This window comes from Chinchilla lanigera, unplaced genomic scaffold (assembly GCF_000276665.1).
Source record: "Chinchilla lanigera isolate Chin_1 unplaced genomic scaffold, ChiLan1.0 scaffold00002, whole genome shotgun sequence".
In the NCBI taxonomy this organism is placed as follows: domain Eukaryota; kingdom Metazoa; phylum Chordata; class Mammalia; order Rodentia; family Chinchillidae; genus Chinchilla; species Chinchilla lanigera.
The window spans coordinates 55,119,054-55,132,118 of NW_004955403.1; the positions used below are offsets into that span (position 1 = coordinate 55,119,054).

A 13,065-nucleotide genomic window follows, 5' to 3' on the forward strand; every position below is an offset into this window, starting at 1 on the left:
AAAAGCTTTATTTAAAATCAGAATATCTGCTGAGATCAATTTTTGACAATTATATACCTTTTCAAAACAAGGACTCAGGGTTGTTTTTCACTGTAGTCCACTGCACGGAAGACTTATTATTCTAAATAGCAATGCAGCAATAATAACTGAGCGGATGCCGCTACGTGCTCTTAGGAACAAACAGTGTGTAGCAGGAAAAGAACTGAGGAGACTGATGTTTTGGTTTATTTTATTTTATTTCATACTTTGCCAGGATAATCTTAATATCCTTTTATTATTTATTGCTGTCTTAAATTTTTTTAAATGGCACTGGTGAGACTGTAATTATATTGAAAATGTGAAATATATCGCATGGCTCCCAGAAGGCCCAGGGATTAAGATTTCTTTATGCCTATGTGCACTCAAGGGAACTTCTGCTTGCATTCCTGTTGGGAGCTGAGAGAATCCATTGCCACCCCATTTTGCAGCTGTTTCTCTTCTGTCCTGACTGTGGCCGGGCCTTTCTATCTGTTCCTCTCTAGGATCTGAAACAAACGATAAATAAAAATTCGGAGATAAAGCTGATGATCTGACATGTTGTTCTTAATTTTAATTTTGTGCAGACTACTATGTTATATTTCTCCATGTTAAAAGCAAGTATGAGTTTATATGTGTGCTGCATTTTAGTACAGCTGTTTTGCACTTGACGTAGAACCCCATTATGACCTATGAGATACCACTCTCATAAAACATGAATCAAATTATGAGTGTATTGAAAAGAGCTTCTGTTCCGTGTGCAGTGGATTGTATCCAGTGCACCAGCGCTCTGTGTGCCCAAGTGGCTGAACTCAGCTTCCCCACAAATGTCCTCCACACGTGGAAAGGGAGGGTGGATGAGCACACACTGCACAGGGACAGCCAAGACTCCTGTGTTCTCCAGGAGACCCATCGCTGGACAGCCTGCGCCATGGCCGTGCTGGCCTCGATTCCCCTCTAAAACACAGGAGCTGTGTCAGACGGTCGTCAAGTTCTGTCCTCGCTCGATATTTCTGAGCTTCTCCTTAACACTTCCTGACCCCCCAGTTAACCACAGGGAACAAGGCGTTGTGTGCTGGTGTCCCCAGGTCCTACTGAGGAACCCAATGCACCGGAGATCGCCTTCACTGATGTAAGAGGACAGAGATGAGGTGGGGAAGGCTGATCCGTGCCCGAGGTCAGATCAAACCAAGGATGACGGAGGTTCTACCTCATTAGCTGTGTTTGACTCTCCTGCTTTGCTGCACCTGCAGCTGTGCTGTGGGGCGAATCAATAGGAAGTGTCCTTGCGTGGTGTTAGGATGGGTTTAACTGCCTGTGCTGCTTTTGTGATGTGAATTCCAAGAGCACAGGTGGAGAAGAAATCAGGAAAACGGGGGTTATCAAGTTTTCTTTTTATTTAATGAAAGATAAAACATTTTAGTCAAAGAATAAGATGATACCAATAGCGGTTACACTGCATATCATTATCTTCAAAATAGTCACTCCGTACAAGACATAAACCAGAGAGATTCTTATAGAAAAGAAAAAAGAAAAAAAACAGATAAAACACAGACTTTGTTTTCAATGAACCCAGATAAACTTTTTGTATAAATGAAACAAATTAGCATATATATTGAAATAGTTTTATTTTAACAAGAAGAGTTCAGTACCCTAAGTGTACATCTATTCATTTATTTACATACAGGATTATTATAAACAAGAGAATGAGTAAATGTAACCACCACCCAGAGTTATTATAACACAATATATAAGGGACTAGGTTAAGTCTCACAAACTACACAATAAATTCAAGACATTACGCACTAGCAGAGGCCTTGAAAGCCAAGACTGGTGGTGATTGCTCTGAACAGGGGCTTGTTGCATCTGTCTGTGACAGCGAGAAGGCTGCACGCAGAACCAAGATTTAGACAATGAAGAAAACAGCTGACACCAATTCTGTCACTCTACATACTGTGCATGTGTTAGTCTCAGTCTCACCAAATGGACTAACTTCTCTAACCTCAGCTGCAAAATGAGACTACTGTGATTCACGCTAGACCCCAATCCCTGACCATTAGCACTCTCTGCCCCTTCCTATACAGGAGGTCATGAGTGGACACAGAAGGGACATGACTAAGAGCTGGAAAAATTTCACCTGGGGCCACTTTTGGTGTCCACACATTCTGGACGTATTCTGCGTCCTGCAGAGCACACTGAGTTTAAAATCTCAATAATCTTCTTACTAAACACACAGACACACATGCAGACATGCACACATGCACTATTCTTCTTTTGCCATTAATACAGTTTCATAAACAACTCACTGATAATTCAAGAATTCTCTGGAGAAGTTCACCAGTGTCTTGAGTTTTTTAGAAAAATTGATCATTTGAAGTAAACTTGATTCAAACCTCTGCTCTACAGTCACAAGTCCGCATTTTTCCATGGGATTTCAAATGAGAGAGGATTTGGAAGGAAAGAGCATTTGGTTGCACAGGCTCTGTTCATTTATTCTGCTGGTCACAGTGCGTCAGGGATTTTCCGGGGTGTTTCAGTAAATTCATAGCTCCTGCAGTGTAGATGCCAGGCTGACCTAGGATTGGACGCTGATGGCTCAGCTGCCACTCAGGAACCGAGATATATTTTTGTTAACTAATCTTTGGAGTTCAAAGATGGACATTTTTAAACTGCCCTGGACTAGTCCAGAAATATGGACGGTATGCTTTACTATGTGACTCTTGTGAAAATAAATCTTCTGCTACTGAAAGTGGATGGCCCTCCCCAGAGCTCCCGGGCAAGGTGGAATTCGGAATCAAGGATTTGATGGATTCCCTTTGCATCTGGGCGGAATCAGATGGAGCAGTTGCCATCAATCCATTAGAGGTCAATGCCAGGTGCAGGATGTCCTGTCATGCGCTGAAGTGGGAGAAAAGTCTAAAAAAAAAATAGATAAGGAAATGAAATGCATGCATTTCAATAGTTTTATCTCTACAAAAGAACAATTTAAGCTAGTCATCATAGCTAAATGTGCTTTTAGCATTTCAATTCAAAAGGCGTGGACTAGCTAAATAATTTAAGCTGAATTTGATTTTTCCATTCTCTTCCCGTGCACTATTGGGTATCTCCTGCTGTCCATCCTGACTAGTCAGATAACAAAGCTCAAGGTCTAAATAAAAATCCGGTCTTCGGGTTTTTCACCTCAATACAAATAGTGCCCGATTATCCTGGGCCTGCAGCAGAGTGAGGTGGATCTGAGCAATGAAGAGGCACCTTCTGGTCCAGGTGTGCGGGAACTGAGGGGGGATGACCCATGGGGTCTCTCAGGGTGGGCTTTGTGAGCACTCAGGCTCTGGCAAGACAAGAAATGACAGAGGAGGACACAGTCAGTTCTGGAGTAATCAGGATTGAAGGGCAATTTTGAAGAGCTGACTATGGCAGAAACTGTCCAATGTTTTATGGCTTTCCTTAGGCAAATGGAGCCAATTTTGACATAAAACATCAGTGAAGCATTGGAATACAGAGCAGTCAGGAGGGGTAGGCGAGGCAGGGTGAGACAAAATTCATCCAAAGCATACGCACTGCTTGTCCGCTAGAAGAGAAGGGGGCTTGAAGCCTGTTGGCTCCCCAGTTTCCACCTCACAAGTTTCTCACCAGAATTTAACTGGCCTCATCCGTCTGCAGTTACTTGTTTTGTGCTCATGGTTGTCCTTGAGAGTGTGCAGGGCTGATCTTGTTTTCGTCTATGGATATCTTTGCCAGATCACATCATAGAGCTTACAAGGTTGTCTCTAGTATTCATGTTTATGTTTCCCTGATTGGCTGAAACCAGAATCTGAATCATAACATGGAAATGGTGTTTCAAGCCAACTGTTTGCCTGGATGGTTAATCATGTTAATCAGTTCTTTTTTTTTTTTTTTTTTAACACAGGATACCTAACAGATTAGAATGGTAAAGGTAAATTCATCTCCTCCTATCTATCTGAGCATACTACTATGCCACAGTAATGCTCTCTGTTTAATATTCAATATAAAGAAAATATTGGTACTTTTTATATTTATCCAAAACATACCCTTTGCAAAGTACATTGGTTATATTAAAAAAATGAGAATCAAAAAATATGTAACTGTTTTTGTGTATCTTACTATTTGCCCAAATCATTTAAAATGCTCAAGAATTATATTGGTAGGCACTACAACTTTAATATGTACTTAAAATTTATACTTTCTAGCATTTTAATAGTGTTCATTGTGTCAGTGAGTCATAGTTATCACAGTTAATGAATGAATGATAAATGAATTAATGAATTAATAAACATTATCTGATACCTTAGGTTTTTCAAAATAAAATTGGTAAAAATCAGAATGAGACTATTATAAGAAATGTTAGTAATCCATACTGAAAACTCTGTTCATGGTAGTTACTCAAAAGAGGAGCAGTCTATTTGGCTTATAGTTTCAGAGAGTTCATTCATGGTTGGTGGACTTGAAAGCACACACTGATGGTGGAAAGATGTGGAAGAGGATGACTACTCAGCACATGGCAGCCAGAAGAGGAGAGAAGTGAGGAGCTGATGACAAGAACACACACACCCCTGTTGGCCACATGACAGGGAGCCACTCCCTTCAAACAGGCCTTACCTCTTGCCAGCGTATTAAATTATGAACTCATTAATGAGTTAATCCACTGATGACTATAGTGCCATCATGATCCAATCACCTTCCAAAAGCTCCACCACCTCACCTGTGAGATTTTGGGGGACGCTTTAAATCTAAACCATAGCAGCCCCCAACCCCAATCCTCCTATGAGGTAGACAGTATAATAGCAGTAGGAAGGCGATGACTAGATTAGAAAAGACCACAGCGATGGACTGACTTTTAAACTTAATCTCTCTTTCAACTTCTCTTTATTATATTTTTCATTTCTTTTTTACTCTTTCTCTTTGCTTATTCTCTTTTTGAAAATTCCCTTTCTCAGAAACTCAGGGATTGTGATATATTTCACTGGCATATAGGTAAGCCAAAGGCATATTTCTTATTTTCTCTGAATAACCTAGCAGCTATATTCATCAAAGTCACACATCCTTTTGTAATATCTATAGTTTATCATAGACCATTAATCAGAGAGCATTGGGATTTAGAAGGACTAAGGTTATTGCATTTAGGAAGAATAAGGTTATATGACTCATACTGTCCAATTAAAGTATAGTCAAATTACCAGAAATTTCATAAAGCTAAATCTCAATCTGTAATTGATAATATGTGTGTACAGAATAGGCTTAGGTGCAATCCAGAGGAATCTGATAGCATGTGGAAAAAGACATTTTTTAGTTAGAGAAAGTACTGGGGACACACAATGATTTATTTATTGTTCGTTAGGATTTCTTAAGTCTCATTATACAGCCCGGACAGGCCTTGAGTTTATGATCCTCCTGCCTCAGCCTCCCAAATGCTGGGATTAAAGGCATGTGTCAGATTACATGTGGACAAGTATAGTTCTTTAATTATTCTTTCAGTGTATTGCCTCAGGCCTGATCAAGCCATGTGATTGTTTAGTTCTGGAGGGTGTCTAGCATTAGTGGGAAGGATAAGATTGCAAAACCTGTGTCCTTGTGGAAAGCCACAAGGTCAACACTAAATGCTTTACTGAGACATGCCTGAAGGAATGATAACATGATGGCTTACCTAGTCAAATCTCATACTTATGATAATTGAGCTGTATTATTCTTGCTAAAACGTTTGGTATCCCCCCATTTGTACTAGCTACTCCTTTGTTCTCGCTCAATAAAAGGTGACTGAGATTGGTAATCGAGGCTGCAGTCCAAGAGGCTGTAAACTCCCTCATTCCAGAATTATGCCTCTCTTATTTTTTTTTTTTTCTCTTGCTTTTCTTTTCATCCACAGGTACCTTTTTCTTGGGACCTGTCACCACTGGACAGAAATGGAATCTACATCCGACAATGGCAGCCATCTTAGATTTAACAGCCATTTTGTTTTTTTGCCAGAGGAATCTGATGGCAACCATCTTAGATGTAACAGCCATTTTGTCTTTTTGCATACCAGGTGAACCTGGGGTGCATTCCAAACTATAAGATAAAGTTATTAAGACACTTAGATGAACAAGTGTGTGTGCTAGCCACTGACATCCAATCTGCTCCCTAATTATGTAATTATAAACCAATAGTTTGTGAGAAAGCCCAGGTACATAGCTTAGGATGAGGTGATTCTTCAGTCTTATGATGGCCCCAGACAGGCTTTCATCTGTGAAACTCTGATAAATTGCTCTCTCTGTGCAATCCTGGATTTGTCTGCCTCTTTCTTCATCTTTTGGCAGTGTCCAAACATGGCAGATGGTTCTCCTATACTTTTCTTTTTCCAAAACATGATCACAAATGCATCACAGTTTAGTTTATTATAATTTGCCAGTACTCAGGTAGTGGAGCTTATTCCCCCAGGTGCATAAATGGATGCTGTTAGACCTCATGACTGTAATGTGAGACTGGCTTCTGAGTTCAAGATGAAGGCACAGATATGTGAGTCTTCATGGATGATAGAAATCACTCATTTGTGTTTACCTAGCAAGTGAGTACTAGCTGAAGAAACAGATGTCCCAGCAATGGGTTTGCAGCAATCCAACATCTAAGGAATTCTAAAGAACCCAAATACAGACCAAGGAGAAGTGGAAAGTGGGGAAGTAGTCAATGCTTAGTCTGTTTAACAGCGCACTCTATCCACCAGGACAAATAGAAGGTGCTGAGGGGTAATCAACTGTGAGAGGGGAACCCTGGTGAAGATCAGCAGGAAGAGGCCTGGGGGTGAGCACAGCCTTTGCCATGTGGGGCCCATGGTGGCCTGGTGATCTGGGTGGGACAGGGGATGGGCAGAAGCTGGCAAGGGTAAATGCAAATCAGGTGGAGCTTGTGGGTGAGAGGAATTTGAGACCTCAGGCATAGACGGGTTTCCTAAGATTTTCCACTATAGCAGGATGAATGAAGGAAGACAAAGAACAAAAGCATAGATTTTATGGTTAAATGAAATATTGGTTAAGAGAGCGGGGATTACTGCATGTTGGCTTCCTGATGGAAATGACCTGCTAAGAGGGGGAAATGATGATCCAAGAGATAAGGAAATTGAAGAGTGAATTACTTGAGGAGCAAGAGAGGATCTTATCCAGAGCACAAATGGAGATATTGACTTTCCCTACCATTTACAGAGTGATACACCTGACCCCAGGGGTTTGAGGTGCTTAACATGAGTGAGTTCCCAAGAAAACAATCCACCTCTGTTATTTGCAGAGATTATATATAGATTCTGTAGTGAAATACTTCTAAAGGTGATTATGGGTTCTATTGTCTAATTTGTCTTTGTTCTTAAATGGTTCAGGACCCCTACGATGAGCATAATGTAGTATGCATTATGCAGAATACACTGATGAGTTCTTTTTTTCTCTTTAAGTTATCTTACTAATAAATCATAGGCATTATTTTGCCTTCATGGATTCAGGAAATTTTCCATGGTATGAAATGCATTCATTAGCGGAGTTAGGAGTAGAAGCCACATCGTCCTTAGAGTACAGCAATTTCAATATAAAGAATTACTCATTACTTCCTGAGGACTAGATGCCAGGAGGAGATGAGGCAGAATGCAGAAAGATCACACAAAGCCAGCTGAGAAAGGCACTTCCCCAGTGCTGGGCTGGATCCTGAGTGGGAAGGGTGTGTGCGGTCTGCATTCTGCAAGGCGGGAAGGTGAGCATGTCCACTTACACTGGTTCACACATCCCTGATGTGTCCCCGAAACACTCTGACCCAACAGGCAGAATTGCTAAACTAGATGCCATTCTAGAGCTCAGGCAGGCTGAGGCTGGTTGAATTGGAATAACAGGCTGGCATAGGCCAGGGGAAAACTCTCTACCAAGGCAATACAGGCTGGCTTTGGAAAGTAGTGTGCCCAAGCAGTCAAGCTTGCTTTTTCAGAGAAGGTTTACAGCATGGGTGGGCTGGGATGGCCAGAAGGGATCTGGAAGCCACTGTGTGCTCTGACAGCAGAGCAGCACACAGGTACCCACCAACTGGGGGAAGCCTCCTGCCTCTGTCTCCCACGTCAGTATCCACCATCCACCAAGACAAATGCTCATTGCCTGTGACTCCAGCCCAGACTCTAGGGTGTCCACCAAGACCTAGAGATACTCAAGCATCTGACACCTCGGCACTGGCACTCGATTTATTTTTATTTACCTTCTTGATGTTGTCTTTTTCCTAACATCCAGTGTGGGAGATGAGGCTTATCAGGTTGATCCTAAACTTTTCAGTTGAGTAAATATTCTTGAAAGTTTTCAAAGCTGAGGTATTTTACTATATTTCCAGTAAAGAATTCTTTCCATAATGATTTTATTGAACATAAATTACTTGTTTAAGCAAGTCCTCTGTGGAAAACAAACAAATGAACAGCAGCAACAACAACAAAAAACAATATAAACTAGTTAGGAAGAGAATGTATGAAATACATGTTATCAACTCTATTGTAGACAAATCATTCTGATGATAACAGGACCTTGAGATCATGGTCAATAATGGCATCTTTTAAATAATTATTTCCTAGAAACTGAAAGATGTACAGTATGTTCACTTCTGGTTCAGTTAAGGTTTTATTTCATGTCTTAAGAATGGAACACAATATATTAACTTTTGATATATTGCATATATTTTCTCCATTTCCCAGACTTCCAAGCTCAGAAGAAGCACAGAACTGAGATGAAGAAGTTGAATAGGAAGAAAGAAAGAGTTAAAGGATAGGATATATTTTAGACAAAATAGGACAGAAAGTTTCATAGAAATATATTATTTCATGTGAATTGTGAAAACTCAGCAAGATAAAGACAAATTTCTGAGTCTGCCTATACTATTGCAATTTTTTTGTGCATGGAAACACATTTATTATACAAAATCCAAAAATACAAAGCCAAAACCATTCATGTGTATTGAGCTATATAATATGGCAGCAGTGAAAAAGATTATTTGCATACAGGTTAGAATAAACTCCTCTGAAGATATGCATTCTGTCACAGAATTCCAAGCATGTAGTAGCAGCAGGTTCTGCTCCTGGCTCTGATATTTCACTTGTTAAAAGAGGTGAGAGGGAGCGAGGCACATGTACAGGGTGTGCAGATCACAGCCTTCGCACTGGTGCACTGCGGCCATTCTGAAATTCCACTCTGCCTGTAGCATTCTACCACTGCTGTTGTTCCTTTGCTATGCACCGCCACATCAATTTTGTTGCTTAAAATGCCCTGAGAAGTATACTTTCACTTTTTAAACAACTTCAGCATCAAGACTTTCTAACTCCAGTTTCAATTTTGAAACATCTGCCCAAGTTTGCTAAGTCCTGCAACAATACTTGAACAGCTCTAAGCTTTTACTTTTTCAGAGTTCTCAGACTCTCCCTGGGGGCCACTCAGAACTCTTCTGTAATTACTTTTTGCTATCAAGGGACCTATAACAGCCAAAGACATAGTTGCTTATTCCAGGCGTTGTTTGGGTGGGTTGGCATGCTTTGTGGTGTTAAAAATATTCTCCCTCTCTTTGCAGAGAAAAATAGTTGGCTGACACAAGCAGTTAGTCACAATGATTTTCTGGAGAATTTTTAGAGTTCCAGAATTTTATCCTGCATTTGATTACCACTAACTGGAGAAATCGGGACAGGCTGCTTCGCTGGCCTTTCCATTTCGCTGGCCCCTCCCTTCAACCCGATGTCATTAACTGGGTGAGAGGTTGTGCTATTCTATACTCAGCATGAGGTGGATATATGAATTTTACGGAATAAAAACAAAAATCCCAAAGATTGAATCAGGTGTTGGTAATAAGTTCAAAATTCTATTTTTGTTGTGGAAGTGAAAAGATATATACCTAAACTTTTTTGTCCTGTTGGGTCAGAATATGCTTTTGCAAAAAGAGTTTGACTCTGATGCTTCTTTGAAAAATGTAGAATGATACTAACCTACACAATAAAAGTATTTTCTCTGAAGCCAGAAATAAAATGTACAAAACTATTTCATCAAAATATCTGCCAAATAAAAACTGAACTTCTTGATTTAAAACATGCATTTCTTTGATGGACTCGATGTTTTTAACTCTTCTTTTGAAATAACCCGAGACTTACAGAAAATAATCAAAAGCAATTCGGAGTTCACGTACAGGTTTAACCTAGCGTTGATAATGTCAAACATTTTAAATGGCCATAGAACCATGATTAAAAAACAAGTGTTTGATATTTGAATTTGATAGTTGATATTGTTACAGTTTATTCAAATTTCACTCCTTTTCCCTCTCGTCTACTTTTTCTGCTCGAGGATCCAGGTTAAGAACCCACAGGACACATCGTAAAATGCCTTACCCTCCTCAATCTCCTCGAGTAGGTGACGCTTACTTCTCTCTTCTCTCTCTCTCCCACTCCCACCTTTGGCTCCCCTCATTTGTGGGCAGCTGTGTTGGGGCTGGAGGGTCTTCTACGGCTCCTATGTTTTGAGGACGGTTGGTCGTTTATCCTGTGGAATGCCTCTTAGTTTAGCTTCGCGTGGTGCTTACTGACGCCAGCTAGTGTGCGCTGTTGTCCAGAGACTCATGACAGAGGCTTGTCTTTCCTGCGGTACCATCTCGAGGTGAAGCATGTGACTGGCTGCTGCTGTGCCTGGGTTGAGGTGCTGCTTTATTCTTTCTCTTGGGAGAAATATCTGTAGAGTCTACAGATACATTGGCGGTCTTCAGATGCGTGCCTTGTGATGCTAGCACCGAGCAGTGCATTTCCTTCGCAGTAATTATTACTATGTTTCAAGGGTATTTTCCATTTGTCTAACACTTGACAAACGTGATCTTTTTATTTATTTTTTAGGGATGCATGTTTATTTATTTTATTTCTGGATGAAGTCCAATATTTCTGCTATTTAATATGCTACTCAGTTTTTTTCCAGTGTTGAGTATTTGAAGCTTTCTCCAACATTTACCATGATTTGTTTGGTACCAGATATCCAGCTCTGGACCTTGCACTTGCCAGACAGGCACTGTGCCATTGAGCTATATCCCAGGCCCTCACGCTGATTTTCTTCCCACTTACTTCCACTTTTCCAGCCAATTCCTGACTGTGTGGTATTATAAGATATTCCACATTCATCTTTGCCACAAGTGATTCATTAGAAGCTCTTTCCTGATGCTGTGCTGTGATTGTATTTGATGTTGATTCTGTAAATATCCTGAACATACATTTACACATAAAATTTGAAATGAAAGTTAAATTGCTGTTAAAGTTTTCTCCTCTGTAAACTTCATAACAACTAGAATACTAGAAACTTATTTTGCCCTGCCAATAACTGTGAGACTGCTATTAAAGTTATCTGTCTTGATAATAACTTTAAGATTATTATTAAATTTAGCCTAAGGCTATGAATGTATTTAGACAGACAACCCAAGGAATAAAACTTCCGTGGCCTACCTAGCAAGCAGTGAACAAAAGAAAGTTACTAATTTTCCCAGGTTCCAAGATTAGAAAATTGGCAAAGATGATGAAATTAGTCATTTACCCACTCATTCACACAAGTGACTGGGGCACACAGAGAAGAAGAAAAAGGTCTCTGATCTCAGGAAAATGGAGCCATAATGCAGAACATACCAACTGGATTTTCATAAAATGAAACTGCAAGCTCTAAGGGTTAGCGATTACAACTAGAAGAGGGAACTCAGCACTGATGTCATTTATAGTCACATAAACATAATATACTTTGAGCTCCGGCACTAAGGGTCAGAGTGGTGTGGGGGCTGCGGGGCGGAGGGAGTGGGAGCCGGTTAGGTGGTGCACAGCCCAGCTTCATGACAGAAAGAGATCCGGTGACAGACAGTTGTGAAGGTTGTACAACACATGCAACACTGCAGAAGTGTACATTTAAAATCAATCAGGCAAACAATTTCATTTAAGGTGTTTTTTCTTACTTCATCAATAAGAAAAAAATGGAAATATTTATGAATCAAAGTATTTCAAAGTGTTGTACACTATAAATTATAAAATATTACTGAGAAAGATCAGAAGGAACCTAGTAAACCCAGAGACACATCACGTTCATGGGTCAGAAGACTGATAATAGCTGCAAAATCAATGTTTATAACCTGTTCTCTAAAACAATGTAATCTCAACCAAACTGTCAAGTTTGTGGAATATTGGAAAACTGACTTTTAAAATTGATATGGAAATGCAAAAGACCTAGAATATCCAGAATATCTTTGAAAAAGGAACAGAATGGGATTGTGGCCAGAAGGAGACTGAATGCCCCTCCCACCCCCAACTGAATAGCCTCTTGACTCTTGTTGTAGTCAGGGTTTGCAAGGTTTGATTTAATACGGGACACATCATTTGTAGGATTATTTTATAACAATCATCCGAAGAGTCAAGTGCAAGAGATCTGTCCATGCACTAGAGACCCAGGAGTCCAGCTGAGGGCCTGGAGCCCAGAGCAAAGTCCTGCACAAGTCCATCTGCAGGCCTAGAGCCCATGACGATGACTTATGTAAATCTGTGTCAAAGATCTGCACTGGGAAGGCCCAAAGGCCAGTGGTGGAAGCTAGAAAGTCTGTGCCAGAGGGATGAAGAACCTGTGCCAGCAGCTGAGAGATCTACACTGGAGACAAGAAGGGATGCCCCAGGTAAGGACCAGAGCTCCCCCAAAGAAAGCCACAGCCATTCTCAGCAATAGAAAGGACCAAAGCTCTTCCGATGATGAAAACAACTGAGTTCGGGAAAGCCAGCACAGCAGACTTCGGGAGAATCAACAGCACGCCATCTTTCCCTCAAGTTCTCCTTTTGTGCTGTTGGCGGCAATCCTCAGGTGGGCCTTCCACAGCCAGCACCATACTTGCTCAGTTCAACTGGTTGTTATAAGCTGACCAGTAGTTAATGTACCATAATTACAGACACACATACACACACACACACACACACACACACACACACACACACACCAAGCAAACAACTGCAGGACTGTCAGTGAGAAGTCCATGTAGATTTATTGAGTAGATTCAAAGAAGTGC

General features: G+C 40.6%; 1 long non-coding RNA gene across 2 annotated transcripts; it reads right to left on the reverse strand.

The window, feature by feature from the left end:
• Positions 1-232: 232 nt before the first annotated feature.
• LOC102012393 lies at positions 233-10,533 on the reverse strand. 2 transcript variants are annotated; one of them, XR_001234447.1, is made up of 3 exons: positions 10,388-10,533; positions 8,233-8,420; positions 233-524 (listed from the first exon to the last, which is right to left on the reverse strand). It is a non-coding gene; the product is annotated as an uncharacterized LOC102012393 (long non-coding RNA). The 2 variants fall into 2 exon arrangements; XR_259276.1 differs by lacking the exon at positions 233-524 and adding an exon at positions 1,589-2,931.
• Between the last annotated feature and the right edge of the window lie 2,532 nt (positions 10,534-13,065).